The sequence below is a fragment of the Triturus cristatus genome, chromosome 4_1 (assembly GCF_964204655.1).
Source record: "Triturus cristatus chromosome 4_1, aTriCri1.1, whole genome shotgun sequence".
Classification (NCBI taxonomy): domain Eukaryota; kingdom Metazoa; phylum Chordata; class Amphibia; order Caudata; family Salamandridae; genus Triturus; species Triturus cristatus.
In genome coordinates this window covers 544,367,418-544,394,586 of record NC_140585.1, presented here as the reverse complement: position 1 = coordinate 544,394,586, position 27,169 = coordinate 544,367,418, and the positions used below count along the sequence as shown (strand labels likewise).

Below are 27,169 nucleotides of genomic sequence, written 5' to 3'. Positions count from 1 at the left end.
CACGCTATGTGAAGCATATGATAAAGTATACATGTTTTTGAACAGTCATTTTGGAAAGGTTTCCTAGTAATACTTCTTTGCTCACGCCACTTTTAGAGAACCTGCACCTCTTTCATCCCACTTAAAGTACCAACTACAGCTGTCTTTCTGACTGATCACTAAGTTCTCTCTGTAATCGGAGTTGATAACTAGTCATGTTAAGTGTGATGAACATTTTTGTGAGGGGAGGGATTCCTCTGCACCAGTTTCTGGTCAGGTACTGTAGAGAACAATCTAATCATATTTTGAAAGAATTCTGTGTTTCCACAAATAATTCTGGGCACACTTTTACTGCATAACTTATTTCAGTGATGAAAACGGTTGAAAGTTTTGCGTTAGTTAGAATATGAACATTATTAACTGGGCTTATCCAAAGTTTGTCTCTCGCAGGTAGTGTTAATGCTAACGCAACTAGTTTTGCAGACACAGTTGGGAACATAACTTATTTGGGCTATTATTTTCAATCAAGCGCTTAGGACCAACTTTCCTCATCATCCAGACCCGCTGTTCTGTTATAAGGCTGTGTCATCATCTCAGGCACACATTAGACGGAGGGGATAGTACATTGCTGCCGGATGAACATTCAATCTTGTCCAATGTACTGTAATAAAACCTTTTATTCCCCTTATTCGTGCCCTTACCCCAAAGTGCCTTGAGACCACCGTACGAAGTTAGTAACATTTTACAAAAACCCTCAAGTAAAACATAGTAATAATAATACATTGTGAACGGTAGCTGTATATATATGAGTGAATTTTGAAACTCAGTTGAGGTGTTTAAAGAGACTAAGAGGAACTGATCGCTACTTACCCTTAAACATTGAAGATGCTGTCGCACGGTGATGATATAATAGGGTGATCTCCCTGCATGAATTGTGTTGCTTTTGTACCAAGCATCCATCTGGCTGCATGACACCTAGCTATGGTTCAGCAGAACGAATGTAAAGTATGTAGCACAGTTGCAATTTTTGTCTCAAAAATTCCCTTCTGTTTTAATCCAACCTTCTCACACTTCTTACTTGAAATGTAAACACTTTTTAATCTAATCAGTTTGCAATTTCACTGATGGGCACAAACTTGTGAAGTGAAGTGTAACCGTTGATGCTGATGTGTTTGTAAGTAAATGTGTTTTTGGAACTTGATATTGTGATATTTAATGTCCCAGGCTTACAGTGCAGAGGATTGTAGCTAAACGAGTTAATACACCTGCCTCAGAGATCTATGTAACTCCAACCTCATTAGGATGACTCGGTATTAAAATCTCCCTGGGTGCATGTCCATGTGTAGTGTTATCTGTGTAAATACCTGCCAGCATATAGTTTTGCTAATTTTATATTGTGCTTGAATTTGCTAGTAGTGTATTACCACCCCTTAAACAGTCGCCTAGGTACTGGATGACTCTAAACTATCATGCAAAGATTGCACCAGACTTGAGACCGATATGTTTTTTAATTTACTCACCTTGTGCATAATGCATCTTTTTTTTTTTTAACAACACTTTCTATTAATCAAGAAGGCAAGGGCTGCAGGCCCCTGACAAACCAGGGGATCTGCCACATAGTAAAGAGCAACAGCTCTTGACATTTTGTTGTATAGAGGAACAATGGAGAGCTATTCATACAGCATCTATCAAGCAACCCCCCCCTCCCTTCCCAACGCCCAACCCCCTCCCCCCGACCGCATCACCGCCAGACACCACCAGAACCATCGCTATACAGTTAGTATGCAGTACCACGCTTGGCATTCAAGTAGGCCCCAAATCTCCATCCGCAGGGACCGGTTCATGGAAAATGCCCCTATAATCAGCCCACCGCTTCCAGATCTTGAAGTGTTTCCGAGGGCACCCACGCGCCCTAAAGATCAGTAACTCCAGACCCATATTGAAATCCAGACCCCGTTTCCAAACATTGAGAGAGGGAGCCACCGGGGCCTTCCACGCACAAGCTAGATCCCGCTTGGCTATCGTTTGGCCCAGAAGCAGCAAGTGGCGCTTATAAATATTGCCCCCAATATCAGCCATAACATGGAGCAACGCCAATCGGGGGTCTACAGGGAGATCCCAGCCCAACACTTCGGATAAGCACCCTAACACTCTCCCCCAAAACCGATACACTGCAGGGCAGTGCCAGACCGTGTGCACCAAAGACCCCACCTCTCGTCCACACCTAAGGCAGTCCGAGGAGGCAACAAGACCCGCCCGCCACAGCCGCTGTCGCGTGTAATAGGTCCTGTGCAAATACCGAAATTGGACGAGACGCAGGCGGATCGCTATACAAGCCTCACGGGGGGAGGCCAGCGCCTCCCTCCAGTCCGTCTCGTCCAACGGCCCGACATCCGTCTCCCACCGTTCACGCAGACCCTGCAGGGACGGGGCACTATGGATCACCAAGGACCGATATATTTTAGAAACTTTCTTCTCCTGGAGATCCCCCATAAACACCTGAGCCTCAAGGGGACTGAATTCAGGGATGGATTGGAGACCCTCCAGTCTAGGGGCGAGGGCGTGGCGCAGCTGGAGGTATTTAAAGAACTGCGTCCGTGGCATTTGATACTCATGCTGTAAGACCTCAAAGGATTTCATAACACAGCCCTGAACCACCGTTCCCAACGTAGAGATACCAATTCTGTCCCAGTCCCTGAACCCAGAGAGGGTCGCCACCGGTGGGAGCAGCCCGTTCTGCCACAACGAGGTCTCCCGGGTAAGCCTATCCCACCAGCCAATATGACGCAGAGCCCGGCTCCACACCCGAAACACCACTTGAGTGACCGGTGGCAGTGCCTCCCGCAATGCAGTCGCGTAGAGTAGGGTATGTACCGTATGTGGGTCCATGAGGCGCCTCTCCACCGCATACGCCGGGTCCCCCCTATCTCCATACCACCATTCGTTGAGGACCAATAAATGGGAGGCGTAATAATAGGATAAGATATTGGAGGTAGCCAGTCCCCCATCGTACACGGACACAAAGCAAACCTTCAGCAACACCCTGGCCAAACCCCCCTCCCACAGAAAGTGACTCAACGCCGCATTAACCTTCCGAAACCAACTGAGAGGAATCTCATAGGGGTGGTTTTGGAGCTGGTAGAGAAGTCGAGGCAGCGCCACCATCTTAAAGATGGCAGAACGGCCACAAATGGTGAGAGGCATACGCGCCCAGAGCTTAACATCACAACATACTTTCTCCCACACCGGCACCACATTGCGCTCCCAGGCGATCGTCGGTACGTCGGTCAGAAAGACCCTCAGATATTGCAGCCCTCCGGCCGCAATCCGCAGAGACGCCGTCCACTCGCCCTGTACGTCACGACCGCCCAGCACCCACAGGGTGGATTTCCTCGGGTTCATGTATAGCCCGGACGTCTCCCCAAAGACCTGCATCATGCGAAGCAGCCGCGGTCCGGTTCTACCGAGATCCGACAGGAAGAACAGCATGTCGTCGGCATATAGGGCAATGCAATCCGAGAGTCCATGTTCCCACTCAAACCCCGTGTATTTCGCATCCATACGGACCCAAGCGGCCAGCGGCTCCATGGCCAGGGCAAATAGGTATGGCGACAGGAGGCAGCCCTGTCGCGTCCCCCGGTTCACCGGGAATCGCGCCGAGGCCGCCCCGCCACCCGAACTGAGGCTGTAAGATCGGTATACAAAAGTGTTAAATAGGATAAGAAGCGCGGCCCCAGGTTTAACCGTTGCAGCAAGGCAAAGAGATAGCGCCAACTAAGAGAGTCAAAAGCTCTATCTATGTCGGCCAACAGGAGAGCCGCCCGAGCCTCACGCCGCTGGACCGCAGCTATCGCCACATGTGCACGCCGGATGTTGTGGCGCGTTGCCCTATGGGGCATTAACTCGGCTTGGTCCGGGTGGACCAGGGTAGGGATATAAGGCAGGAGCCGGTTGGCCAGGGCCTTGGCCAGAATCTTCGCCTCCACATTCAGAAGGGAAATCGGCCGATAAGAGGCATGTTGTTCAGGAGGACGGCCCGGCTTGTGGAATACAACGATCTCTGCGTGGCGCCAGTCGGCCGGCAAAACCCCCCGCTCACAAGCATCTTCCACCACCGCATGATAATGGGGCCCCATTTGCATAAAGTATTTGCTGAAGAACTCACTCGGGAACCCATTCGGGTCCGGGGCCTTCCCGACGGACAAGCTCCCCAGCGCCGTCCCCAACTCATCCACCGTGAGCGGGCGGTCAAGGTCTGCGCGCGCCTCATCTGAAAGGGCTCTAGGGGGAAGATCATCAAGGAACCGATCCACAAGCCCCCCGGATATGGTCTCCCGCTGTTCGTACAACTCCGCATAGTATGCCGCAAAGCTGTCCGCTAAGGCGCCAGGGTCAGTCAGCACACGGCCCTCTCTATCTGTGATCCCCGGGAGGGTCAGTGCATGATGCTGCCCCTGACACAGCCTGTAAAGCATGGTCCCCGATTTGTCTCCCCACTGACAAACCCGACTTCTCGTAGCTAACCACGCCTGCCTCGCCTCGTCCAGCAGGAGCGAGGCATATGTTTGCTGGGCATATTGCAACTGACACCGCGTGGCCCCACCTGATTCCCCCTGGCTACTGCTCTCGAGCTCCCGAATCTCTCGCTCCGCCTGAACCAATCCCGCTTCTCGCGCTCGGCGGGCCGCCGCACTATATGAGATGTCAACTCCCCGCAGCGTAGGTTTCCAAGCTTCCCATAGGATATCAACTCCCGACACCGAGCCCACGTTCCGGGCCCAGTAAAGATCCAAAGCCTCCGTCATGCGGGCGCAGTAGTCGTCCTGCCGAAGATGCCAGCCCGAAAGGCGCCAGCAAAATTGCCCACTGACCCCCCCCAGCCGCAGACGAAGCAATACAGGGGAATGATCCGACAAACCACGGGGGAGGATATCCGCCTCTGCCCCGGTGTCAACGCGGCCCCGAGAGGAAAATGTAGTCCAACCGAGAGAACGAACCATGAACGGCAGAAAGATAGGTATATGCCCGCGTATTCCCATTAAGCCGCCGCCATGCATCCACCCAATTGAGGCCCTCGGCAAGCGCCTGCAGCTTGGTTGGTCGATCCTCGCCTCGCATACCACTCCCCGAACAGTGGTCCTGCGACACCACCATCACGTCATTCCAATCGCCGCCCACTATACCCGCCACCAACGGCATCTCTGCCCACACACTCATGATTTTTTGGGCTAGGGTCCATGAAAAGGGGGGTGGGGCACACACGCTTCCGAAGATCACTACTTCCGCCCAATCTTTCCTTGCACAAAAACATACCGCCCTTGCGTATCCGCCCACAAGCGTGTGTGTGAATATCGGACCTGTTTATGAATGAGAATGGCCACCCCTCGGGAACCCCTAGTGAACCCAGAGTAAAAGACCTGCAGGTACCCGTATCTTTGAAGGCAGGGAGCCTTAGTATCCAGGAGATGCGTTTCTTGCAAAAACAGTACATCCGACGCCGCCCGTTTGGCATACTGCAGAACCGCCCCCCGTTTAATCTTATCAAGCAGGCCGCGGATGTTACAACTCAGATCTCGGAGTACCGCCGGTCTCCCATCCACCCTAGTAATTGTATCAGCCATGATCGGTCAATGGAGGCCACTGAGCCCCCTCCAGAAGCAGCTGAATGCCACCCTCCACTGGCAGCTCCCACAGGCGTGCACGGTCTAACAAACCCCATAACCCCAACAACAACATTGCCAACCGCGGTGGATAGCATCGCAAGACCCCAACCATGGATCCCCGACCCCCCACCAATGGATCCCCAACTCAACCCCACCAACAAGTCGCAGGTGACTACCCCGCCCGCAAAACGCTACTGCGGCACCTGCCCGTTACGTATGTTCCCGACCCAGGAACCGCCCCGTCCCCACACACACAGCATCAAGTAAGACACATGGTTCGCAATATGATAAAGTCCCCCGCCAATGCGGCAGCAGCAATCAAGGAGTGGAAGGTGGACGCCCAGCAGCTCCCCCAGCTCCAGGCTGCACTCCACCAGATTTGGAGCGGCGGCGCGACCTGGACCGCCGGCCCCGTCCACCCCTCTGCCGACCTCCAGGCTGAGACGTCCCATCATGCGAGGAGGTGGATCCACCGCCTGGGGGAGTGTGACAACGAAGTTGCACAGTTTCATCCGTCCATTTAAACACCTCCTCAGGCGTATCAAAGAACAAGGTCTGGGATTTGTACACCACCCGCAACCGAGCCGGGTACAACAAGGCGTAGGAGAGCTGGAGTTCCCGCAGCCAAGCCTTAGCCGCCAGAAAGGATTGGCGCTGCTGCTGTACCAACCGCGTATTGTCCGGAAAAATAAGAATGCGAGAATTTTCGAAGTGGAGTGGTTCCTTCGCCCTGGCCTGCCGGAGGATAACATCTCGGTCATGATAATTAAGGACCCTGGTGATCACCGGTCGTGGTCGGGCTCCCACTGGCGGTTTTTGGACCAGCGCCCTATGCGCCCGTTCCACCACGAAACAGCTGGAAAGAGTGTCAGGGGGAGCCAGGATACCAGCCACTCCATCAAGAAACGCTCCATATTAGTCCCTTCACATCCTTCCGGCAATCCTACGAAGCGCAGGTTATTGCGGCGAGCCCTCCCTTCCGCAACTTCAACGCGGCCCACTAAGTTCTTATGGCAGGATTCCATCTGTTTCTTGAGGGTCGTTCGTCGTCCTCCACCCCCGAGACCCTGGTCTCCGCCTCTGTGATGCGAGCCACTGCGTTCCGCAAGTCCTGTCGCAGCAGTGTCATGTCGGAGCCCACCGCACCAATCTTCGCGTTTAGCATGTCCCTGGACTGGGTAATGGCCACCAGCAGGGCCGCGTTGTCCGGGGACGCCGAGGACGCACCCCCGGCCGGGCCCGTGAACTTGTCAATAGGCCCTTGTTTGGCTGACGCCCCGCCGACTCTATCCCTGGTCATGCTGCGGCCGTCCCTCACCACTCGCCCCTGGGCACACCCCCGGGGGGCTCCCGCCACAGAGACCGGGTCAAGCCCAAGAGGCTGCTGCCCCCACTCCAGGCGCACCAAGAGACTTCTGCCAGGCCCTGAGTCACTGTCCAGAAAGGAGGCCCCCAGTGAAGCGAATAAAGGATAATACACACTGCAGTCCCAGGAGAGGGGGGTCCACCGCCCGCAGCGCGCTGCCGGCTACCCCACCATCTCGCGCCACCAGCAGAGCCTTCCGCGACCGCCGCGGCCCGAAATGGCCGCCGAGCACCCGGGCTCTCACTCCAAGTACTCCAGTAGGGCGTCCAACGGAAGGGGGGGAAAGACAAGACCAGTCCAGCGTCCCCGTTATGATCCCAGCCCAACTAGTCCATCCGTGGCCCGGCCCCACCAGCCGTGATACTCAGCGCCGTCTCCATGGACCCCCTCCCCCGCACCACCACGCGGCCCGACATGGCCGCCGAACCCCCGGCCCTCCGACAGCGACTGGCACAGAGAGATGGATGCACCTCGCGGGGGAGGAGGGGGGGAAAGGAAGACGTCCGCCGCCGATGGCCACTCACCGCTACTCCTGCGGCACCGCACCCCCGCCGGGGTATCCGCTGGGCCGCCACTCGTGCTGTCTTCCAGGGCCACTCCCGGGGAGCTCCGATCTCCGGTCTCCTTGCACTCCGCCACCAGGGTCAACCTAAGCCAGCGCTTGCCACCCCCGTCCACAGCTCCGGCCCTCCGCTTCCGCTGCTCCGTCTGACGGGGACGATCCACTCCGCCACCGCAACAAATCCAGGCTGCGGCTTGAGAGCCTCGACAGGCCCAGGCCCCGCTCACACGCTCGGCGCCGTCCCACGGGCCCGAGAAATGCCAGGATGCCACCGGAGTCAGCCGCCAATGCCCTCGCACCCCCACCGCAACAGGGGAGAGTCCTGGGTCGGGCAACAGGATCAATGTGAGGATATTTAACGGCGGGCTGGACGGAGCCGAGCTAAGGCGCGTCCGCCATGCCTGCCTGCCAAGCCACGCCCCCCATAATGCATCTTTTTCAAGTTATGTACACAATATACTTTTTACATTGTGACGTTGCAATACTAACCTTAAATGACACCCTTTTGTTTCCAAAAACCATGTCTCTGGCCTCATTTTTACACATACTTGCACTCCCCAGTTTATCCTCACATGCACCATTATTCCTTGGCCTATGAACTGTTCATGTTCTTACCATACTGCTCAAGGATGCCATAGCCTCTCCGTCCATACACCATTTTCTGCTCCCTCCCCCTTAACATGTCACACCCACTCATGCACACCCATTTTACTTTCCTCCTCAAACAACACACCACTACATCCCCTCCACTGCCACATGTATGCAGGCATTCACTCTCCATAACTCACTGATGATCTCTACTTCGTATGTCCTCCCTTCACATGCCTACATTCATGGGCTCGAGTCCCAAAAAAGAAAGTGGGGGGGACTTACAAACTTAGGTAGAATAGGCGCGACATCACAGGAAGTTACATCACCACACCAGACATCACATGTGGCGCCACAGAAAGTGGCATCACAATTCATGACTTCACAGGAAGTGACATCAGATCGTAAGACCTCGCATATGTTTAGCAGGTCTATCATGTGTACCTTTGAGTTCATTATGATATTAAACAAATTAGATTTTGCATTGGGGCTGTGCCAAAATATTGACGCAACCCCAATGCAAAATCTGGGCCTCAACTTATACATTTATGTTCTTTAAACCCTGCCACAAAGAAATTGGCAACAAGGAGAAATTTGGCAGCAATTGTTTTCTGCTTAATTGGTTGCAATGTCTGTATTTTTTAATATTTTATGGGTTAAGGCACCTGCTGCAGAGATGTTTGTGTGCCAGCTAAATCTCAAGTAATAATGATAATGGTAAGATAACTCTGGAGGATAGCGTATTTGCTGGAGAGATCTTTTGCCTAGTCCTAGTTTTGAATAATCAAAGTAGCATAGAGGGTTAATATGTCTCCTGCAATTTACATAGTGTAACGAGCAGATGACAGATTTTTGTTTTATGTAAATGGGTAAGTGGGTTACGGCTTTTAAGACGGAGATCCTTTTGATACTTGCAGTTCCTAAATTGTAATCCTTCTAATATAGCACAGTGCTGTGAAGTATGAAGGACATGTGGCTCACGCACCTTGTAATACTCACTCTTTTATGTAACACATCCTTTACATTGATGTACACACATATGATTTATTGCCAGTGTGTAATCTGCATGTGTGATGTAAGCACTCTGACACCTTCATTCGGATAAGTAGTGCGAATGCGCTATTAAAGAATTAAAACAAAATAGTGGTATTTAAGTTGTTTTTGTGTAAATACTTGGGCGACCAACACATCTGGCATTCTTACAGTGTATGCATATCTTCTTATATATAAGGACGGAACAAAGTCAAAATCATTTCAATCTTAAGTACCTGTGAAGTGCTAAGATGTGGGTCTTTGTTTCCCCTCCATTGCATCCAAGTGCGAGGCTCCCAGCCAGGATAGGCCAACAACAAAAGGTGGAATGACCCCTTAACTCTGACTTTTTTTAAGTACGAAGCTGGAATCAGATAAGCCCCTTTCCTACATGCACTTTGCTACTCTGAACAAAAGCAGACAACGTGCAGGCACTGCTGAAACCGGGACGAGTTCAACATATTTCTGTAAATCTCGGGAGGAGTAGGAAAAGAATGAGGCACTCTGAAAGTGGCTAGCTTTGCAGCAGGGTAGATGGTGTATACGCTCTGAAAATAGTGGGTAGACTGTCTACCCGCATCTACCCGGGATCAATGATTAGGATGTGGAATGTCCATGAGTGGGGGCAATTCTATAATGACCTTGTTAGACCTGGCACCTTGGCGTGAGTCTCCCTTCCACTTTTTTGTCGCTGTGCCTCATGTATTCTTATGGTGTTGGCCACTCAGAGCACGGTGCCACTGCCAACCAGTGCCACAGTGCAAGTGCTCCCTATGTAAATTGTATATGTTGGTTGGATTCCATGATTGGCTTATTTGGTTTACTGTCAGACCCCAGTAAAGTGCACCAGGAGTGCCAGGGCGTGTAAATACAAATGCCGCTGGTGGGCTCGCAGCACTGGTTGTGCCACCCACAGAAGCGGCCTGGTAAAATGTGTCCAGGTCTGCCATTGCAGAACCTGCGTGCAGTCTGGTATTGACATGCTGACTGGGCAAGTGCACACACTTGCCAGTCCCTAAACCTTCCCTTTACTCATGTGAGTCACCCCTATGGTAGGCCCAAGGGCAGGGTGCATTGTAGCATAAGGTAGGAAAAGCCCTGATGTGTGTGGCATGTCCTAATAGTGAATTACAGCCATTTTCGTTTGTCACTATTGTAAGGCTACCCTGTTCTCATAGGTCAGCATGGGCTGTTACGATTGTTACATCCTATGATCCTAACAGACCCAGGGAACATGGTAGAAAATCGAGTTTAGTATGCCTGAACTCAGAATAATAAAGTACATCTGTTAGCAAGGTTTATTTTAATGTTCTGAGTTCGCAAACGCCACTTTTAGAAAGATGGCCTTTGCTTGCCTAACCATTTCAGCCCGCCTATGCGTGATGTGTATCTGCTGTCTGGCTTGCGTGAGTGACAGGGCTGGGGAAACCTAGATGGGCAGGGCTAGGTAGCCTGGTGGTGAATAGGACGATTGACAGGTAGATGGGTGGGAGGAGTGCACCTGGACTCTGAATAGGACTGTGCTCTGCCACCACAATGCCGGCTCCGCCCCTGTGGAGCGTCTGATGACTGCCCTGCACCCTGAATGAAGAAGCCTGCATCGCGTAAACAAAGTGCTCCAGAACTGGACTGAACTAAGCAAGGGCCCCCCTGGCCTGGGAGAGCAAAAGAAATGTAGTATAAATGTAGGAGCCCTGCTCCTAAGAAATCAGATCCTGCAACAAGACGAACCTCTGCCTGAGGGGAAGGAACCGGGAAAGCTGTAGGAGGAGTACTGTCCCTGACCTGGGGGATTGGCCTGCAGTGGTTGCCTTGCTGCTGAAGGAGAGGAGAAAGATTGCTGAGAAACTTTACTTCAACTTGTGCTGTTTAAGGTCTCCAAGGGCTTGTGCTGAGCTTGCCCCCTGAACGAAGTCCCAGGACCAGTGGACTTCACCCCCCTTGAGAACCGCCGTTCTCCCCGTGAAGCTGACGCCGAGAAAAGTGTGCGCCGCCCAACTTGGCGTATACTTGGGCAAGCCTGTGCCCCCCTGCCCGGCCCAAACAACGCTACTAGGGCCCCTCGAGCCATAGCTCGCAACGCAAGGAAAGGACTTCGTGACACTAGCTGTTTGCCCCTCTCCGCATCGTACCCCTTGTGCGTGCCCCCCTACCCTTGCCGAGGGCAGGCTGTGGTGCGTCGAGTGGTTGGCACGCGGCTCCCCCCGGGAATACTGCCTGGTTCACATCGCGCTGAGAACAAGGGCGCCACTCTCAAGGTACGGCTCGAACGCCGCAACGAAGAGCCAACGCACCATACACCCGCATTGTCCCCCTGAGCAAAGCGACTGAGGCCCCTTTCGAGCCGTAGCTCGCACCGCAATTGAAAGGACATCGCGCCGTACAAGCGCGCTGGAAATTCAGCGCACCGTCCGTGACGAACTCCTGAAAGATAAAGGTACTGTGCCCCCTTCGCACCGAAAGGTGTACGCATCGTCCAGAGCGTCTGCAAACACTTGTGAGCCCCGCTCGTGAGCCTCTTACAGTCACACGAACCGCCCGACGCGCACGAAGCGCACAGAACTGCTGAAATACACTTGAACTCAAGAACTACTTATTGCAAAGTATTGTGGGCCCGTTTTATCGTTGTTGGGTCTTGTGCTAAGTCTGCTTAAATATAAAATCCGTATTATTGATAAACCCAGTGTGGAGTCCATTTGTGGGGGTTTCATTGAATTGTTGTATGTGGTCCCAAATGCTTAACCATTACGCCTAGGATAACGCCTTGTCTGCTCGCGCCAAGCTACCTAGAGGGTGAGCAGGGGTTATTGTTAGAGTGTAACCCCTTACCCTGACTGGAAGAAGGGCTCCCTGCTTGACACAAGTCCCTACCTGTGTCAACCAGAGAACCCGGATTCTAACAGACCTGGAATGAGGTTGTCATCTTATCTTTGTCCTCTCCCTCTTTATTTCACACTGGCCACTAGACTCCCTCCGACACCCTCTTCCCATCCCGCTAAGCATGTTGATTCTACCAACTCCCGGCTTTGAATCCATCCCACCCTCCTTTCTACGTCACCCATTCTCCAACACACCCTTTCTCCATCTTTCTCAAATATACACACTGCCCCCACACCATTAAACATAGCAGATGTTAACGTTTCCCACCATCATACACCAACACACGCACATACAAATACAGAGACACCTTCTTTCACAAGTGAAGGTGGCTCCGCGGTGCCCTCTGCCCAGTCTGCGCTCTGTGGCAAGTGGCGGTTCCTTCCTTCACAGCTGTGCTCACCGTTATCCAACTATTTTTGAATCACGTTCTCTTGATTCACCTAAGCAAGACTCATCAGAACACCTGATCTGTAAATCACAACCTGCAAGAGTGGACACCTCTGCACATGACCGGATAATACGGGGAATAATTCAGCAACCTTCTGATCCACCAAAGAGGGCCCCCTCAACGCACTTTCTCAATAATGCCTGTGGCCCCGAAGGGCAGAACTGCAAGGATCAAGTCAGCCCAGGCCCAACACCTGCCATCCCGACAACCTTCAGGATATACCCTCCTACAGCCCCCACAACACATGACTGGTACTGGCTCTCCCAGGCCCTGTCAGGCAATCAACCCATGAGGCATTAGGACTGTTAAGGCTGGGTTCCACTGCGGAAATTTAACATGGAACCTCAGGTCGATGTCTCTTTTTACCTGCTAAGCAGTGTAAAGGGGAGAAATAACTCATCACAAATTAACTTTTCCAAAACTAATCAGGACTCACGGACCACAGACTCCAACTTCAGTTTAGGGGTTTATTACAATGCCAAAAACTACTGAATATACAAGCAGCTCAAGACGAGGCTGTAGAAATACATAGGAACTTATACAAAACCAAATCTACGGATCAATCTGCTTCAGTGAATCATGAAGAGGATAAACAATTCCAAAAATAAAACAAAAGCAAGGACTGCTGCAACGTTTAAGTCAGACTTCATCTGTCTCTAAAAGGAAAAAAACATTAGACTATCCCTACACTATCTCTAAGGTGACATCCCTACTTAGCATTTCCCAGGCGAGGTTAGTAAAAGGCGTCAGCTTGTGAAGACTTCCTAAGAAGCGCATTCACAATGGAATCCAGATGACTAAAGCTAAAAGAGTTCGATCTAAGATACTCTTCCCAAATCAATATCCTAACTCCTGACTCATCCTGTCTCCCTCTACCTCTCTGAACCTCTCTCTTTCTCCTTCTGCTTTTCCTCCCTCGGGGAGCTTTCCCTAATACAAAAGGCAAAAATGTAGAACACGCCCACAGATCACCTCACTAACGGACACCTCTCCTAGGTAGTTTTCCACCGTCTTCTCCATATGGATTCCATTGACCTTGATTCCCAGGCCTCCTCAGTGAGAAAGAACACCAGTTCCCAGTTATCGCTTCGTTGCTTACATTGTTGCACATCTTCTCCATGCCTAACTCCTAAAACAAAAGGTGTTAGTTCTTATTAAAAAAGGCAGCTTCTTCCACCTGCAACTGAAACGTGAGAACAGAACATCCTTGCATACACAAGAAATTCGCTGACTACTTCTAAATGCGAGAGCACACCAGGGAAAAATACATTTTCCGGACTACATAGTTTTGGCCAACATAAGAATAAATGAATAGGCCTTTCATATTCCAACGTTAAAATTTCATTTAGGCCTTTACACATCAAATTATACACTTGAGTTCATAATATCTTGCATACAGCATCTATAATTATTACACGTTAGGCACTTCACATTATTTCTTCGTGTAATCTTCATCTTGGTGCACATTAAACTAACATGCATTTCAAAATACAGAAACTTTTCGTTAAGCAATTGCAGCATACTAAATATTACAATTTCAGTCATGAATGCAATTACATTTCTCTTTGCATGGCAAAAATACATTTCTATCATTTAACATCACATCATTATTACACTACGTTCTAATAATCACACGTTAATACAACACAAGGATATATGTGGGTGCACACTATCCGTGATTATGATGCACCCCTACAAATTTAGAGCATCCTCACGCTCTATCATAACCAACGACCGTACCCAGCTTTCAACCTACTCCAATGTTAATCTGCTCACGAAACCTATCAAGTTCTCCTAAAAAGTATCCTATTCTGTGGTGGTGCTTGTTCTGAGGAAAGTCCACATCATCCTCTTGTAGGAACCATGAGCAGAGCGGTCGGTGCCGATGATTGGGTATGCAGACCTTCACAAGTCCACACTGAGAACAAGCCCGAAAGGTCGACCAAAAGGGGGCCTTGCCATATATATCTCAGCGCCGCTTAAAATTAAGGTGGAGAAAAACGACAGCACAGTAAAAATATAGAACTGGACTCAATGTGTAAAACAGTCACTCTCCCGACTTAACATATATATTATTCCAAACTCAAGAACTAAGGCGACTGCAGTGAAGGCCCTAGAAGAAGCAGTAACCAAACTGGTGACAGAGAATGATGTATATTATCTAATAACATCTGGAGAAATAAACTCAAATTTGCTCTACCTGGCGACACAAGATGAAAACATAATTGGCCAACATTTAGTCTAGAACTTCCCAGACCAGTTGAAACCGGCATCAAGATGTGAGGACGATCGGGGCAGCGGGGCTCACAGATCGCACATTCTCTTGAAAGCTATATTCTCCATATTCTGAATGGAAGATACCCAGGGGATAGGCCCCTGTCCTCGACTCACATTTCCCACTGGTCAATGGCTATAATTGTTTATTCAGCCACAACTCTCTCTCTTTAATTATATTTGTGGCTTCCAGATTGAGAAACATGAGGATAGTAATCATAACAGCCAGATAATATTGTTAAACTTTTCCCCTTGCTCGCATCACTCAGCCAACATTCTTGTTGCCGATTCTACTGCACTCAACCTTAGGCAACTAAGGTGGCATGGGTTTCTAAAGGACCACCTTGGGCGATCATGTATTGAGCTTCTACAAGAGCTCCAGCACATCGAACCAAATCCGATCGATACTGCAATATGCCTTTAAGACAGTTTTGTAATGATAAGACCTTCACGCAGGCGGTAACCCTCTAGCGGAAATCTCACCCTTGGATATCTAGACAACTCATCACAGCTAAGAAATCTCTGTACAGAGAATACAGCAGACTAAAAAAGGAGTTTACGAATGCAACCCAGCAGGAGAAGATAAAAGTAATGCGCCAGAACTATGAGAGGGGAGTGTGGGCAGCTAAAAAAAATAACTCTGAAGAACTCTGGGCTAGGGTCCTCCACGCATGTAAAGCAAGTAACCCAAACGTCTTTTTGAAAATAATAGATGAAATTGACAAGGATCCAACATCCTCTTACAACACAAATTTCCCCAAAAATCTGTCGGTGCAGCACCTGAGGGAGCACACTACTATCACACAACCTACCCAACATAATGAAACAACATCTGGAAGTGAACCATATAGCAGCACAGGTAACCTATCGTTGCCAACCCTGCCGCCGCACAATAAAGCACAATGAGGGAGTTTATAGTCTACCAAGCCCGCCTGTAGGTAAAGCCATCATTGGAATTGTGTCTGACAGATTTTTCTCAGAGATTTCTGACCAAAACTTAAGAACTCGAGAAAACTTCATAAATAGGAACACGGAAGATGGGGCACTAGGCCCCAATGGCCTGCCAGCCCCCCTTCTAGTCTAAATTAGAATCTTGGGCAAAAAACCTTAATATCCTACACAATTTAGTGATCAAGAACCAGATGATCTCCGAGTCATGGCACAGAGCAATAATCCATCCTGTTTACAAAGATGGTGCCAGAGGCATTCATGACAACTATCGCCTAACAGCACTAATAGATCATGACTCCAAATACTTCGCAAGCTTGAGACCTCAAATCTAGTAGCGTGGGTAGAGTCATTGGACATTATTCCATGGAATCAATCAGGATTTTGTTTAGGGCAGGGCTCGTCGTCAAATCTCACTGCCCTTAACATCTGTATGCAATCCACCGTCACCTCTAAAACCACTCTTTACACCTGCTTTGGCGATCTCAAGGTGGCTTTCGATAGGGTCCTGTGTGACCTATTTTGGCAGAAATTAACAAACGCCGGAATCCCAATTCCCATTCTGAGAGCAATTCAACTATTTGACATGGATACTTGGCTATGTGTAACGCTGGGATACAGACAGCACTGAACTCTCATGGGAAAGATGCGTGAGAACTGGCCTGAAACAATGGCACGTGCTCATTTGTTGCTGTTAAACGTTTATATCTCAGACCTGTCACATGGTTTAAACTCCATTAAAACTCACTGGGCAGTCTTCCCACGACTCACATCTTGTATGCCGATGACCTGCTTTTAGTGAGTCAGACACCGTCTGGGTTGCAGCGCCTCTGAAACAGTACCTTCATTTAAACGCAAAAGAGCAACCTAGACGTCAACCTCACTAAAGCCAAAGTGGTCAGATTTACAAAGATGTTTAGAATACCTGGCGCTTGGACTTTTGGCAGTACTCAACTTTTGTGTACCATGGAGTACAAGCAGTGGCCGCTCGCATAGGGCGTGCTGCGGGGCGGTGAGGTGGGGCGGGGGAGGGGCAGGGTGGAGGGTAGAAAACTTGAACATACGACGGAACGGAAGAACTTAATAATTACTTTTCTCTGTTACATCGTATGTTTGTGTTTGCTACACCCTCACCCCGCCTCACTGCCCCGCAGCACGCCCTATGCGAGCCGCCACTGAGTGCAAGTATCTTGGAGTGGTATTTGACTCCAGATGCTCTTGTATTCCACATATGGAGGCCATGAAGTCAAAGGCTGATTCCTTAACTTCAGGCATACAGAAGCTTGCAAAAACCCTGCATGGTCCCATTTTTAGGCCACTAGAAAAGATGACGGCAGTAAAGTTATTACCCACCACAGCATATGGCTTTGAAACTGTGGGAGAGAGGACAGCAAAACCTTTTGACTTACTGGTGGCTAAGGCTTATCAGCTAACATTCAAACCCCCAACCCATATTATGCAGGCCCAGGTGCGTCTCGAATGTGTCCCTATAAAACACAGCTTGGCAATCGTCAGACTGAAACCAACTCCGTGTCAACCTGGGTATGGCAGGACACAAACGGTTTCAATTTAAAGGCGGTTCTAAATGATTACCTTAAAGATTATACTAAATCCCTAAACGCAGGTAATCTGTGGAACGTGCAAATTTCAATAGAAGAATTTAAAAAACATAATAATCTAATTGCCAGATCACATTCTTTGCAGGAGAAGAAAGCTACCCTGGCAAAGAAGGAGTATGTCTGGCAAGTCGTCAATACCTATAAACGTTTAAAACCCCAGCCTTATTTCGACCATAGACATCCATTTTGTAGCATCTACTCCTGCGTGGGTACCCGTTAATGACTACACCACACACGAAGCTTAATATTGCACATCTTTATTCTTCTGCATGTAACCAGGAACTCAACATTCTATAACAAACTCTCATTGCATTCCGCTCTAAAACCTACGTCACAGCTCTATGGAGTCCAATAGAGGCCAAAAGAGTTCCGTCATACAACTCGCAAAACACTACATCTCCCCCTCTGTTAAATAAATAATTGTGTTTTTGTTCCTTTAAATCAGTATATATATATCTTCGAAGATGGTGAAGAAGCAATAGCAGTCACTGATTTCTAAATTTCAGTCTATCTTTCACCAATTCGATCTGGAGACAGATGAGTTAAATGCATGAAGTGAGAAGAGTCTCTGGTGACAGACTTCCCAGAGCACTTGGCCATTCACCATATGTCACTTGGTGGACACCACATGGAAAGGTTCAGCATCATATGGTGCAAGAGATTTCCTTCTTATTTGCCTGGCAATTACAAGATCTCCTTTTTTGAAGGTGATGTTCTTTGCCCGTTGCTTCTTGTCTGGATAGATTTTCATTTTCTGCTTTTTCACCAAGTCCTTTACACCAATGGTGATTTAACTTCTTTCTCGTTGGTTGGTTCATTGTTGTAACTTGGTTGTCATTGCTCTTCCGAACATCAAAGTCATAGGACACTCGCCTGTGGTTGAGGGCAGTGCTGAACAATAGGATCTTTGGGTACAATTCAGTATGGCTTTGAAATTGAGCCTTCCAGAGTTGCATGCTGTACTGTTTTATTTAGCATGCTCATGAAACACTCAACAAGTCTGTTGGTCTGTAGCCACAAAGTTGTGCTCTACTGATGCTTTATGTTCATATGTTTTAGGAAGTTCTTAAATTCTGGACTGGGAAAGGGTGGGCCATTATTAAGCTTCACACTGGCTGGAATGCCCCATGTTGCAAAGATGCTATCCAGTCTCTCAATGAGTCGCTTATGAGTTGTGGATAAGAGATGTTCTATGAGAGGAAAACGTGAACATTCCTCCACAATTATTAGCAAATGATGTCCATTATTAAGTGGACCAAAGAAATAAATGTCTATTCTGTCCCAGTCATTCTTAGGGAGTTCTGACATGTTCAACGTATGTTAAGTCACATTTGTAGAAAGGCAGTTGCATAGATGACAGGCCTTGAGTTCCTTTTCAACCTTCTCATCTACGCATGAATATCAAACTTGGTCTCGGATAGCTCTCTTTGTGGCAGCCATACCACGATGTCCTTCGTGAGCCATATCAATCATTCTCTGTTGCTGATTCTCCAGAATTAGGATCCTTGACCCTTGCAGTATTACTCCTTCCTGAGTTATGGACAGTTCATCTTTAAAGTTTTTGTATTTTTGATATTCACCATCATTGATGAGAGGTCCAGTGTGTCAGTTTCAAGACTGATATGTAATTATATCTTTCAATTTCAGCAGGTCACTATCATGAATCGTGGCAGTGATGATGTTGGCTAACGATATGACAGCTGATGTATTTGATTTGACAGCGAAGTTGGTGTAGGCTTCAGCCATCTTGGATGGAGTACCTTGACCTTGTATAGGCACTTTGGAATAGTAGTCAGCAGGATTCTGTTCCATTCTGGGAAAATGCACAATTAAATAATTGTACTTTTTTTATTGTAATCCCCATCTTTCAGTGGGAGGAGGCATGATAGCTTTTGGGTTGCAAAGATGTTCAGTAAAGCTTAATGATCAGTTACCAGCGTAAAAGGCTTTCCATAAAGGTATACATGGAAGTATTCACAATCTCCTACCACAGCTAAACTTTCTTTCCCAGGTTGTAAGTAAGGACGTTATGTTTGGCAGAAACTTCCCCTGGCATCTGCCACAATATGTCTTTGAGCATTTGGATGTCCACTGGGCTGTGCAAGGATAGCACCTAACCCGACGGGGCTAGCATCCACAACAACCTCTGTATTAGACGTTAGATTGAAGTAGACCATTTGAGTAGAATTTTCAGTGGTTTGATTGATTTTCTTAAAGCTTATCTCTCATTCTTGTGACCACTTAAATGCAACATTTTTCTTCGTCAACTGTCATAATGGAGCCCTTACAATAGCAAAGTCTCATATGTATTGTGAACAGTAACTGGCCATACCAACAAATTAACGTGTTGTGGAAGTATCTTGTGGGGGAATCAGCATTTGACACCATTTGTACTTTTGCAGAATCAGGTGTCACACCCCCCTCTGAAAAGATATGTTCAAAGAACTTTAGCTTTGTCTTGTGTAATTCTCATTTATCTGAACTTAATGTCAAACCTGCATCAGTGAGTAAATAACAGACTTGTGTGAGAGCTTCATCATGCTCCCTCTGTGTTGCTCCAAATACCAATATGTCATTGCTATAATTGAATGCATTCGCAACAAGCTGTATGATATGTCAAATGACATCTTGGAAACGTTCTGCAGCTGATGACACACCAAAACTGAGTCTCTTGTATTGAAACAGACCAACATGTGTAGAATGGTTGTTGTTGGACTTGGCCCTTCTGGCAAGTTCACCCCTGAAACTTTTTGCTTTTATTGGTGACTTGGTGATAGTGGTTTTTGGTTCCTGCGCACTTTCCCTGGGTCCCAGGGTACAGTGCGTGCGCACTCTGAGTGCATGTGGTGAGATAGGCCTGCCCTCCCATAGGAATGCATAGGGAATGTATGCGTCCCTGGTAGTTCCTGATGCGTGGGGTGTGCATGGTCGAGTCTGGTATGTACAAATTCGTGTGGTTAAATGCTGCGCAATGATGCGTGCGGCGTGCGTGTAGCTAGTATGGAAGTGCCACTTCTAGAAGTGGGCACTTCGGTGTGCAGTGTAAAATGTGTGCCTTGTCGCGTGATTGGCTGGCTGAGGTAATGTGACGGGCTAGGGATTCCCCAGAGTCAGGAGGAGTCACCCGGTGGTGAATAGGGAGATCAGCAGCTAGATGGGTGGGAGGAGTACACCTGGGTCCTGAATAGGGCAGGGCTTTCCCCACACAATGCTGGCTCCGCCCCCTGTGGTGCGACTGACGACCCTAGCCCTGCCAGTGAATAGAGTGAGGGGCTGAGCACATCAAGGGTGCTCCCCAACCAGCTGCAACTGGTTTTCCCCCTCACCCTGAACCCAGAACAAAGGGATTTGGTGTATAAAAGAGGGGCTGTGACCCCATGAAAATGTTCTTGCTCTGTCTTGAATCTACCAGGGGCGTGCTGCTGGTGGGGCCCAGGAGGGACCGCCACGGGGGCTACCTCCCTGCTGGAAGGCCCTGTGTGCTGCCCCCTGGGCCCTACCTTGCCCCCTGGATGCCTTCAGGACCTTCTGGACCCTTGTGACGTTCCTTTTACCTTGCCACGGCTTGATGCTGGCCTAGCGCCCTGGGAGCGCTTTATTTTCCTTACAGCAAGGTGCTTTTCTGGTCCTGAACATAGCGCCTGGAGAGCGCTTTATACCCCCAGAGAGAGGAGCTGGAGCTGTGCAGCGTTGCGCTGCTACGAGCGAGAGAGGGAATCCCCAGCATAGGGATTCCCCCATGATGCGTGCCTTGCGGGTGCCCACCCAGCTTATCTGGTTGCCTGGGGTGCGCAGGTGCCCACAATGCGTCTTCGTTGGATATTCAGGAGTGATGCGGGTGCCTACCCCGCTTATTTAGTTATTTAAAATTGCGGGTGCCCACCCCGCACTTTGCCCGTAAAAGAAATCACCGCCGCGGCCCGAGCCGCATTCAACATTGCCGCTGAGCCCGCGGCCCGCCTGGTTGTGGGCGGGGCCGCGGGACGGAAGCGGAAGTGCCGCCATTTTGTTAGGAGGCAGTCCCGGAGCCTCGCAGGCTCCAACAGAGAAGTCCTGGTCCCAGAAGAGGGACCGGGCGAGGAGAGAGCCGGTGAGTGGTGCTGCCTGTGGCGAAGAAGGGGGCGGACAAATCATCAGCGAGGCTCTCGTGAGAAAGAGAGAGCCCCGCCTGCCGCCTCCGGAGAAGTCCCGGTCCCAACAGCCCGGTAAGTGTACGGGGCTGGAGGGGAGGCTTAGCAGAAGCTGCAGGAAAGTCTAGAGCGGCCCCGGATGGCAGCGGGCCGCTCCAACGGGGGCCTATTTGTTTTAAGAGCCCCGTGGCTCCATCGGGGGCACAGATGTACATCTTTAGAGCCGATGCGTGGCTCCAGCGATGTGGCAATAATTGGTTTTGAGCCACGAGGCGGGCATGGTCCGTATTGTATTTTTAGAGCCCCGGGTGGCTCTAGCGATGTGGGGGCAGAATTGTCTTGAGCCAGAGAGGCTCCAACCCAGCATTGGTTTTCCAGAGAGCGCCAGTGCGCTCCACAGTCCTTTGGGGCAAGCCCCTTTTCTATATAGGCGCACCATTATTTCAGGAGCCCGTGCGCTCCATGGGGACATGTCATTTTCGAGCCTAGGGGGCTCCAACGTTGGATATTGTCTCAGGGGCTAGTGAGAGCCCCTGCCTACTATGTGCCTTCCCCAGCTGCGCAGCACTTAGTGCCAGCTGCAGCGTGTAGGCCCTGTGTTTGTCCCCAGCTGCCCAGCAAGTAGTGGGCAGCTGCTACGTTTAGGTTCTGGCGCAACCTGGACTCTGATGTGATTTTGGTGCTAGGAAATGTACGGTGTAGTATGTTTTGCGCACCCTGTGTTCATGCTTATGGTGCTAGGAAATGTACTGTGTATAGTATGTTTGGCGCACCCTGTGTCTGATACCTCTAAATGTGGTTATTTCTGCCTAGAAGGTGGTTTTACCTGCTTAGGTTGATGGTAGGGAGAATGTACTTCCCTGTGTGATGTGCGCCCCTAGTATAGTTATACTTAGGTGGTTAGGTCTAATGCGTTAGACTAATGAGAATTGCATAATGTGATTTATTCCCCTGTGATAGATGCAGGATAGGTTTTATACCTGATGCTAGTGTGATGACGCTGAGGTCATTATTGCGCCAGTAGTTACTGGTTGTGCTCTACAGTTACTTTGTGTTATGTTCTACATTTACTATTGGTGATTTGTGCTAATTTCCAAAAGTGCTAATTCCTGACAGTGGTCCATGTGGCCCTGTCCCCTGTACATATAATCCCTTGTAAATTCTGCCCGTGCCTGTTGGCACATTGTAGAGTGTGTGTTTTTATCTAATGTGTTGTGGTATAATACAAAGGTTATTTTTATATAATACCTTGCGTGGAGTTTCCTTTGTGGTGGGCCTTGGGTGTTGTTGCTGGGTGCGCGCGCAAACGCTTTACACATCGCCGCAGAGATAAGCCTGACTGCTCGTGCCAAGCTACCAAGGGGGTGAGCAGGGGTTATCTTTGGCGTGTAACTTCTTTGCCCTGACTAGAGTGGTGGTTTCTGCCTGGCTTTGGTGCAAGTCCTAGCCAACCAGAAATCCCATTTCTAACAGTTGTAATGCACTGGCAACCTTCTTCGAGGTCCAACTGGTGATAACCTTTATTTAAATCAAGGTGAGAGAAGACTTTTGCACCGTTCAACTGCATTATCATGTCAGCAGTATGTGGACCTGGATGACATTCTCTTTCAATGACCTTGTGTGCCTGACGCTTGTCCACGCATATGTGTACAACTCTTTTACTGTCCTTTTGGACACTACCACTATGGGGGAAACCCATGGCATCGGACCAGTAGAATGCTCAATAATGTCATGCTTAATGTGAGAAGTTGGCCTGGTATATGCTGGTCACTAGTTAAAGTGGCCACCTTGCACCAGTACAATTCGACTCTTATGGTAGATAGGTTTAAGACAACCTTTTAAAGAAAGCTATCCTAGTGGTAGCTGTGGAGAGCAGCCTTCAGGCTAAGTCTCAGAGGAATGTAAAGCAGCTTGTTTACCTTATAATCTCTTGAATTATTAAATGAAAGGACACCACACAGGTATATATATATAAAATATATATGTATTTATTACTAGACACACTCTACTAATCTCTTTATGAGATTAGAAGTCAAGGACATATGCACAAATCAACATTTCACAACAAGTTAAGCACTTATATGGCTGGGGCCCTAGGGGCGTACCAGACCATATACTGAAAAAGAGGTATAAGAAGAACGACTTCAGAAGGGAGAAGGCCTAAGGTCTTCAGAAGCGCTGGGGCCTCACTAATCCACCCAAGGCAGGTAAGTAAAGGACCCACGGGAGACGCATGCAGTGTGAGAACACAGCCGCAGATCCCAATAGACTTCAAAGGAGCAAGTCGCGGTTGGAATTTTAAAGTTTTAGGATACTTCGGGAGAGCCTACAAGCAAGTCACTTACAGGGTAAGTAGCTCTAGAGCCAACACACACAGGAGCACCAGACTACTCGAGTTACCTCACCCAGGGAAGCCGGGTGCAGAGGTGTCTTTTGGTGTCGGGTCGCGGCGTCGTTTTCAATGGGAGCCAAAGAAGACTTGCTGCTTGTGAAGACAGGAGAAGTGTCCGGTGGAATCCAAGGCTGGATTCTGAAGAAAGAAGACCTGAAAGCAGAGGAGACAGCGTTCAAAGTCACTTGCCAGGGGCCAGGAAGTTGGATGCCCACAGGAGTCGGGTGATTTCAGGTGATCACGGGTGTCTTGACTCTTCAGCCACGAGGTCCAGGAGGTGTCGACGATGCCCAGGAGCTGGATTCGGAGTGTCCCACGAAGTCTGGAGCTTACTGAGGTGTCGACAACTGGATTGGAGCCAACAAGCCTTGGCAACAGCAAGTCTCGTGGAAAGTGAAGAAAGTAAGCGGTGCAGACCAGCAAGGTCTGAGGGACTCACCCAGCAAGGGTAAGTCAGGGCAGGCCTGGAGCAACCAGTAGAGCCCTTTGTTTCTGTAGAAAAGTCTTCAGGGGACCCACCAGCCAACCGGCAAGGGATCGCAAAGACGCCTCGGGAGGATTCACTCGACAGGAGCCCACGGTCACTCGGGATGAGGTAGGCCTCTGATTTTCGGAGGAAATCCTGCTGGAGGCTTGGGCCACACGTGGCTACACCCACTTCCCTTTGTCCAGTTTCATGCCAGAGCAGGGGCTGGTAGCCCCTGAACCAGTTTGAGCTGGCATATGCACAGAGGAGCCTACTGCTCCCCCAGTGCAGGACTTCAAAGCACTCTAGGAGTGCACCCACCCAGCCCAAATACACTAAATCCTGTCTGGAAGGTGGTTACACCTCCCTGTGACAGGATGCCTATTGTTGGGCCTCCTCCACTGCGAGTTTCGGTCAGCAGCAGGAGGGCAGCCCAGTGTCTGTGCTGGTGGCATCAATTTTGTGATGCCAGGGCTCTTCAGGATTCTACCGTGTTTCCACAGTGGGTACATGTCTATCCCTCTAGAAGGGTGGGATCATGCTCCCACACCAGTTACTGGTGTGGGTTATGATTCCAAAGCGTTTGACACCAAACACGACATGTTTTGATGCAGCCAACCCAAAGTTAGCATTTACCGCTAGGTTATAATGCACTTAAGAGTATATGGGTTAACCGCATCCACAAACAGCTACGGAGAATGGACTCTGAGAGGCACCCCCTCACATGGAAACCAAGCACCCTGCCCTCAGGATTGATAGGGCCTGCCTTAGGGGTGACTGGTTTATATGTGTGTGTAAGGTGAGATATAGGGAACCTATACCTCAGTGAGGAGTGCTAACACTACCTTACCCAGGCTGCAGTAGCAAGCCTGTGGTGTCAGATTTAGTCTGGTTCCCAGGGGTGGCATAATACATGCTTCAGCCCCTGGTAGGCCTGTGAAGTACCTATGCCCTTGGTACCTAAGGTACCATATACTAGGGGCTCAAAAGGTACCACAGTATCCAATCACTAGTGCATCTAATATGCACTCCAAGTTGTTTATGCACTCCAAGTTGTTTAGAGAGAACAGAGAGGCTGGGTCCCTGATTAGCAGGGACCCAGCCAGAATATAGCCAGAAACCAGTATAAACATCAGAAAAAAATGGGGGCAACATAAGTGCAGATCCTACTCTCCTACACTTAAGTAACCATTTTAGTTCTTTTTCAACAGCTTCCTGTAAGTGAAAAGCAATGTGTCTGTGTTTCTGAGCCACAGGACAGACCTCTTTATTAATATGCAGTTTTACTTTCATCGTCTTAAGCTTTCCTAAACCAGGAAACAATGAATGGAACTGACTTACTGTTTCGTAATTCGCATCCCTGTTGCAATGAATTGCTTGGACTTCTGGGCATGGGTCGAACGTTGCTTCTGTAATGTTCTGGTGGCCATTTTATCTCTGTGATGTGACACACTTTTTTTTTCATTCATTTTGCAAACTGTCACAAAATGGTTCTTCTTCCCACAGCCTTTACATATCTGTCCAATGGCGGGACATTTACCTTCATGTGGAAACAAAAATCCACATCACACACTTTTTTTAACATATATGTTGGAACGTAGATTATTGGTAGGGGTAAATGTGTATCTAAAGGTAAAGCTTAACTTCAGGGCCCACTCATTATTCCTCTTGAAACAAGATATATCCAAAGGGCTGTAGTTCCAGATAATGCAGCAGGTGCAAACTTGGAAAGTTAATTAACATTTCCATGGCCAACCCCAGGTCTGTGTTCCACTGTTAAGTCCATTCCCTGTAGGGAAATGGACCACCTTAACAGCTTGGGAATTCTCCCCTCATCTGCATGAGCCATCTGAGAGGCCTGTGGGTCAGTTTGAACATGAAAGTGAGTCCCAAACAAATATGGGCTCAGCTTTTTCAGGGACCACTCCACAGCAAAAGCCTATCTCTCAATGGTGCTCCAGCTCTGCTCTCTGGGAAGAAGTTGGCTGCTAATAAAGGCAACTTGCTGATCAAGGCCGTCTTCATTTAGCTGTGACAACACTGCCCCAACCTCTTGTTCTGAAGCATCTGTCTGACAAATTCCTTTGTGTAATTGGGGACCAGCTGCACTGGTGCTGACCACATAGCAGCTTTCAAAGGGTCAAAAGCCTTATGACACTCTGGGGTCCAATCCACCTTTTTGGGCCTCTTCTTAAAAATTCTTCTGTTAGGGGCCCCACAATGGTCCCAACAAACCCTCTATAGTACCCAGTCAGTTCAAGGAATGCCTTGACCTGAGTCTGGATGGCAGGAGGTGTCCAATTCAAAATAGCTTGAATCTTGGCCTGGAGAGACTGTACATGGCCTCCACCTACCGGGTGGCCCAGATACCCCACAGAACGCTGCCCTATTTGTCACTTACTTGCCTTAATAGTCAGGCCTACCTGCTGCATGACCGCAAACACTTACCCCAGTTGGCCTAAGTGATCTCCCCAGGTAGAACTGTATACAGCTATATCATCCAGATAAGCTGCACTGAACTGATCTAACTCAGACAAGACCCTGTTTACCATCCTCTGGAAGGTGACAGGTGTATTCTTTAAGCCAAAGGGAATTACCTTGAATTGGCAATGTCCCTCTGGTGTGGAGAATGCCGACCTCTCCTGTGCTTCATCTGTGAGAGCAATCTGCCAGTAGCCTGAAGTCAAATCAAAAGTACCCAGGTAGTTGGCAGCCCCTATCCTGTCAATGAGCTCATCAGCTCTAGGTCTAGGGTAAGCATCAGTGACTTAATTCAGTCCTCTGTAGTCCACGCAGAACCTTAACTCTTTTGGTCCCCCCTG

The 27,169-nt window shown here is 49.2% G+C and overlaps 1 protein-coding gene across 3 annotated transcripts in view; it reads right to left on the bottom strand.

Moving 5' to 3' along the window:
* Window positions 1-12,975: 12,975 nt before the first annotated feature.
* The window catches only part of LOC146855202 (glioma pathogenesis-related protein 1-like), a 403,498-nt gene continuing 389,304 nt past the window's right edge, over window positions 12,976-27,169 (bottom strand). For all 3 annotated transcript variants that reach the window (XM_085652852.1, XM_085652850.1, XM_085652851.1), the window contains one exon: window positions 12,976-13,647. The gene's annotated coding sequence lies outside the window, so the exon portion shown is untranslated. The remainder of the gene's footprint in view (window positions 13,648-27,169) is intronic.